Below are 6106 nucleotides of genomic sequence, written 5' to 3' on the forward strand. Positions count from 1 at the left end.
TAGTGTTGAACCATTGTTGCGTTCCTGGTATAAACCCCACTTGGGCATGCTGTGTAATTCTTTTAATGTGTTGTTGGATTTGATTTGCTAATATTTTGTTGAGAAATTTTGCATCTGTGTTCATTAGGGTGATTGGCCTGTAGTTTTCCTTTCTTATAGCATCTTTATCTGGTTTTGGTATTAAAATGATATTTGCTTCAAGGGTGGTGAAATGGTGGCTTAGTAGCAAGAATTCTTGCCTGCCGAGCAGGAGACCCAGGTTCAATTCCTGGAGCCTGCCCAAGCAAAAAAAAAAAAAAAGAAATAGATATTAGCTTCATAAAATGAGTTAGGTAGAGTTCCTTTTTCCTCAATTTTTTGGAAAAGTTTGAATAGGATTGGTGTTAGTTCTTTTTGGAATGTTTGATAAAATTCCCCTGTAAAGCCATCTAGCCCTGGGCTTTTCTTTGTAGGAAGATTTTTGATGACTAATTGAATCTTTTTTTTTTTTTTTTTTTTTTTTTTTGCATGAGCAGGCACTGGGAAACGAACCTGGTCTCAGGCATGGTAGGTGAGAACTCTGCCTGCTGAGCCACCATGGCCTGCCCTGTATCTTTTTACGTATGATTGGCTTGTCGAGATCTTCTATTTCTTCCTGAGTCAGTGTAGCTTGTTTGTGTGTTTCCGAGAAATTGTTCATTTCATCTAAGTTGTCTAGTTTGTTAGCATATAGTTGTTCATAGTATCCTCTTATGATTTCTTTTACTTCTTCAGGGTCTATGGTAATGCACCCCTTCTCATTCCTGATTTTATTTACATCGTCTTTTTCTTTTTCTGTCAGTCTTTCTAGTGGCCCATCAATTTTATTGATTTTCTCAAAGAACCAACTTTTGGTGTTATTGATTCTTTCTATTGTTCTTTTGTTCTCCCATTCATTTAACACTGCTTTAATCTTTGTTATTTCTTTTCTTCTATTTGCTTTGGGGTTAGTTTGCTGTTCTTTCTCAAGTTCCTCAAGGTTTGCTGTTAAGTCCTTAATTTTTTTTTTTGCTGCAATAAGCTTTATTGTTCACACTTGGTTCAAGGATTGTTAGAGGGTGGCAGGGCAGCTGGTTAAAGAGAGCCTCCTGGCTGGAGGGAGGGGCTCAGGCAGAAGCCTGGATGCCAGAGGAATGCAGAGGGGCGCCCCATAAAGGCCTCTGGGCTCTGGAGGCTCCTAGTCGTCATGCTTGAGGGTGAGCCTTTCAAAGAGATACTCGCCCAGGCCGGCCTGTGGGCTGGCCAGCCTGCGGAGATTGGTCAGGTGGTTGCCCATCTTCTTGATGAGTTTCACCTCCTCATCTAGGAAATGGTTCTCCAGGAAGTCACAGAGATGAGGGTCTGAGTTGGCAGAACCCAGGGCATGCAGTTTTAAAAGGGCCTGGTTCAGGCTCTTCTAGAGAACCAGGGCGGCTTCCATGGCATCCAGGGTCATGCCCCACTCATCTTGGGACGGCTTCTGCACATCCTGGAAAGGTGCGCGGCCGCCGCGCTGGTTTTGCATCTTCAAGAGATGCTTGGCCCCCTCACGCTTTTCCTTCGCCAACTCGCGGAAGAAGTGGTCCACGCCCTTCAGGGCCACATCGTCATGGTCGAAATAGAAGCCCAGAGAGAGGCAGGTGTAGGAGGCCCGCAGATACCGGTTGACCAGGTGGTTTACAGAGGCCTCCACATCGGCGGTATAATTCTGGTGAATCTGGGAGTTCATGGTTGGTCGACGATGAGGAGCTAACCACAAAAAACCTGTTAGCTGGTCCTGGAGGCAGGGGCTGGCCCAGAAGTTGGTCCCAGAGGTTGCAGCGGGAGAGGCAGTTGGAGTGTGGTGGAGGCCGGAGAGGTGGGGGGAGAGTCCCCGGGTCTGTTCCGTTCAAACACTGTTGAAGCAAGAGACAGATCCGCGGGACCGCCAGGCGTGCTGTCAAGTCCTTAATTTTTGCTCTTTCTTGTTTTTTAATATCAGCATTTAGAGCAATAAATTCCCCTCTCAGCACAGCCTTTGCTGCATCCCATAAGTTATGATAAGTTGTAGCCTCATTTTCATTCATCGCCAGATAGCTACTAATTTCTCTAGCAATTTCTTCTTTGACCCACTGGTTGTTTAAGAGTGTATTATTTAATCTCCATATATTTGTGAATGTTCTTGTTCTTTGGTGGTTATTGGGATCCATCTTCATTCCATTGTGATCAGAGTAAGTGCTTTGAATAATTTCAGTGTTTTTAAGTTCATAAAGACCTGTTTTGTGCCCCAGCATAAGATCTATCCTGGAGAATGTTCCATGAGCACCAGAGAAGAATGTATATCCTTGTGTTTTGGAATGCAATGACCTATATATGTCTGTTAGGTCTAATTCATTTCTCAAGTTGTTTAATTTCTCTATTTCCTTGTTGGTCTTATGACTGGTTGTTCTATTTATAGAGGAAAGTGGTATATTGAAGTCTTCTACTGTTAGTGTTGAAACATCTGTCGCTCCCTTCAGTTTTGCCAATGTCTGTCTCATGTACTTTGGAGCTCCTTGATTGGAAGCAGACACATTTAAGATTGTTATATCTTCTTGGTGAATTGTCCCTTTAATTAATATGTAGTGTCTTTCTTTGTCTCTTATGATGACTTTACATTTAAAGTCTATTTTGTCCAATATTAGTATAGCTACTCCTGCTTTCTTTTAGTTACAACTTGCATGGAACATCTTTTTCCATCCTTTAACTTTCAATCTTTTGTATCCTTGTTTCTAAGATGAGTCTCTTGTATGCAGCATATAGCTGGATAATACTTCTTAATCCATTCTGCCAGTCTATATCTTTTAATTGGTAAGTTTAGTCCATTAACATTCAAAGTTATTACTGAAAAGGTGTTTCTTGAATCCACCATCCTATCTTTTTTATTTTATTTGTCAGATCTATATATTCTTTTCCTTCTTTCTCTTTTTATCCTTTAAGTTGTCCTTACTGGTACTCTTAATTCTGTGGCCTCCTCCAGACCTCCCTCTCCTGTTTTTTTTTGCAACTGGCAGAACTCCCTTTATTATTTCTTGTAGAGTCAGTCTCTTGTTGACAGATTCTTTCAGGATTTGTCTGTCTGTCAAAATTTTAATCTATCTGTCAGTTTTGAAGTCTAGTTTGGCTAGGTACAGAATTCTTGGCTGGAAGTCTTTCTCTTTTAGGATCTTAAATATATCATACCACTGCCTTCTCACCTCCATGGTGCCAATTAGTCTGAACTCAGTCTTATGTGGTATCCCTTGTATGTAGTAGATTATTTTTCTCTTGCTACAGAGAGAATTTTCTGCTTCTCTTCAACATTTGACAGACTGATTAGTATGTGTCTTGGGGAAGGCCTATTTGGATTTATTCTGTTAGGAGTTCATTTGGCTTCTTTGACTTGTATTTTATGTCCTTTATAAGGGTTGGGAAATTTTCTCCCATTATATCCTCAACTAATCTTTTCAGCCCTTTACTCCTCTCTTCTTCTTCTGGGACAACAATGATTCTTGTATTTGTGCCCTTTGTTTTGTCTAGTATTTACCTGAGCTCCAATTCAAAGTTATCCATCTTTTTTGGCATTTTCTATTTTGAGTGTTCAAAATCAGTTATCCTATCCTCTATATCACTTATTCTTTCTTTTGCCTCTTCAAATCTGCTGTTGTGTGCCTCTAGTATGTTTTTATTTGGTCAGCAGAGCCTTTAATCTCTGTGTTATCTGCTATTTTTCTATTTGTTCTTTCAAATTCCTCTTTATGCTCTTCTACTGTCTTCTTGATCTCCTTTATATCATAAACCATCCCACTTATTTTATTAAGTAGACTTATATGAACATCTTTGATTAATTGTTCCCATGTCTGTGTCTCCACTGGTGTTTTAATTTGGTCATTAGGCTGGGCTTTATCTGTCTGCATTGTGATATGCTTAGTGATCTTCTGTTGTTTTTTGTAGCATGTAAATATCTTGATTGATTTATTTTGGGAGTTTATTTCCTTCAGTGGTCTAAGGCTTGTGTTTGTGGGGTGGTTGTGTAGTAGGATGCAGGGTATAGGGTGGGGCACAAAATGCAGTGATGCATTGCTGTTCAGGTATAGACACAGGTTGGGGATGTTGCTGGTGCTTGTGAACGTGGGCACCCAGCGGCCAGGGAAGATGTAGCTGTATGGGTGCACAGGTCTGGGGGGAGTAACTCTGGTGTGCACTGGTCTAGGGTGTGAGGCTGTTTGTGTGCATGCGCAGAGCTCTGGTAATGGGTAGGCATTATGCCTTCATGGGCTGGGGGCAGATGTGACCTGGCTGTGCAGGTTAGTACTTCCTCAGAGATGAGAAGCATGACTGAGGGCTGTGCATATGTGTGGGCCTAGGAGTGCCATAAACTGATGTTCCCAGAGCTGAGGGATATGACTGGGGACCAAGCACACTCATGGGTCTAGGGGTGCCATAAACTGATGTTCCCAGAGCTGAAGGACATGACTGGGGGCTGAGCGCATGCGTGGGTCTAAGAGTGCCGTAAACTGATGCACAGAGCTCAGGCGAGGTGGGGTGAGGCTGTGAGACCCTGTGGGCAGGGGGCATGGGTGTAGCCTGGGTATGGAGGTAAGCGCCTACAGCCTTTATGCGCTGGTAACAGCCTGCAGACAGCAGGGAGAGGCAGGAAGTGCTTGGGAGGGGTGTGGGAGAGGTAGAGTGGGTGGGTGTGTGGGGTGGGTATGCACAGGTGGGGGGGCAGAGATGCTTAGAGTGCAGGAGGTGGAGGCAGATGACGGGGTTCAGGTGTGTATGGTGTGGGGTCACAGGGCTTCGCTGAGGGTAGTGCGTTCAAGGAATGCAGCTTGGTTTACTTCCTAGTCCCCGTCTCCCCATCAGTGCACTCCTGTGGGTTCTGGGCTTCCACCTTAGGCTTCAGTTTTCTGCTTCTCAGTTCATCAGCTTTTGCAACCAGGGCTGCCCTGTGTGAATCAAAAGGCTCTCCTAGGTCAGTTGCACTCTTGAATCACCATCTCAGTTGCCCTCCTGTCCCTTCTCTAACTTTTCCTTGCAGCAGAGCTGAACTTGACCTACCCTATTTGGCCAGCTTCCTGGAATCCCCAGCATTACTCTTTAAACACAAATTTTCTGGTCATGGCCCTTAGAACCTCAGAATGGTCCAGGAAGAGACCATATAATGAGAAGAGCATCTTATGTTAGTCACACTCTTTTAATTGCACTAACAGAAAGCTCAATTCATATTAGTCTTCAGGCATAGCCAAATCCAGTGTCCATTGCCATCAGGACTCAGATTTTATGCATCTCTTGGTTCTTATGTGCTCAGTGCTTGTTCAATTAATCTTTTTCTTTTCCAGTATAGTACTTTTGACCCCTCTAGGCTTATATGCTGTTATCTTGGTAAATCCATCAGGAAAAAGAGGACTTCTGTGTCCGACAGTTACAATAAAAGTCCAGGAATGGGTTCTCGTTGAGTGGCAGCTTTGGCCATGCCCTCACCCTTGAGTCAATCGTTAGCCAAGACCGTGGAGTGTACTGATGACCAGGCTTGTACCATGCACCTATTCTCCATCTGAACCACATAAACTGAGAGTGGGAGAGCATTAATTCTCCTAAGAAAAATTATGTTGGCATTAGTAGTAGAAAGGGGAGCAGATGCTTAGCAGACAAAAGCAACAGCTGTCCCTCACAGAAACCTAGAAGCAGCTAGGAACTGCCATCACCACTGGGCAGTGTGAACCAAGGTGACTGCATTAGTAAAACTTAAATGGGTGACAAAGGTATAAAGTACTATTGGGATCTTTCCTGTAACCACTTGATGAAGGGTGCTTTGAAAACTATTGCTTTTTTTATTCCTTTGCTTTGTATATATGTTATAGCATACAATAAAAAAGTTTTTTAAAAAATACTATTGGGGTTTGTTTTGGGGGGAGATATGTAACTCCACTTTTTATTTCCTACATGTTCTAATATGCAAATCCATAAAAAGTAATGATAAATCAATAATTTAGGGCTACAGTGTATAAATATATAATTTGTAACAAGTACAACAAAAAAGTAGAGGATGAAGGATTATAGGAACAGTGTTGTACATGCTATTGACATTAAGTTGATATAAAATCAA

The 6106-nt window shown here is 42.5% G+C and overlaps 1 pseudogene; it reads right to left on the bottom strand.

Annotated features, from left to right (window-relative positions):
* Positions 1 to 1070: 1070 nt before the first annotated feature.
* Positions 1071 to 1819, bottom strand: LOC143661602 (ferritin light chain pseudogene; annotated as a pseudogene).
* Positions 1820 to 6106: the final 4287 nt, after the last annotated feature.

Source organism: Tamandua tetradactyla, chromosome 17 (genome assembly GCF_023851605.1).
Source record: "Tamandua tetradactyla isolate mTamTet1 chromosome 17, mTamTet1.pri, whole genome shotgun sequence".
NCBI classification, from domain to species: Eukaryota; Metazoa; Chordata; class Mammalia; order Pilosa; family Myrmecophagidae; genus Tamandua; species Tamandua tetradactyla.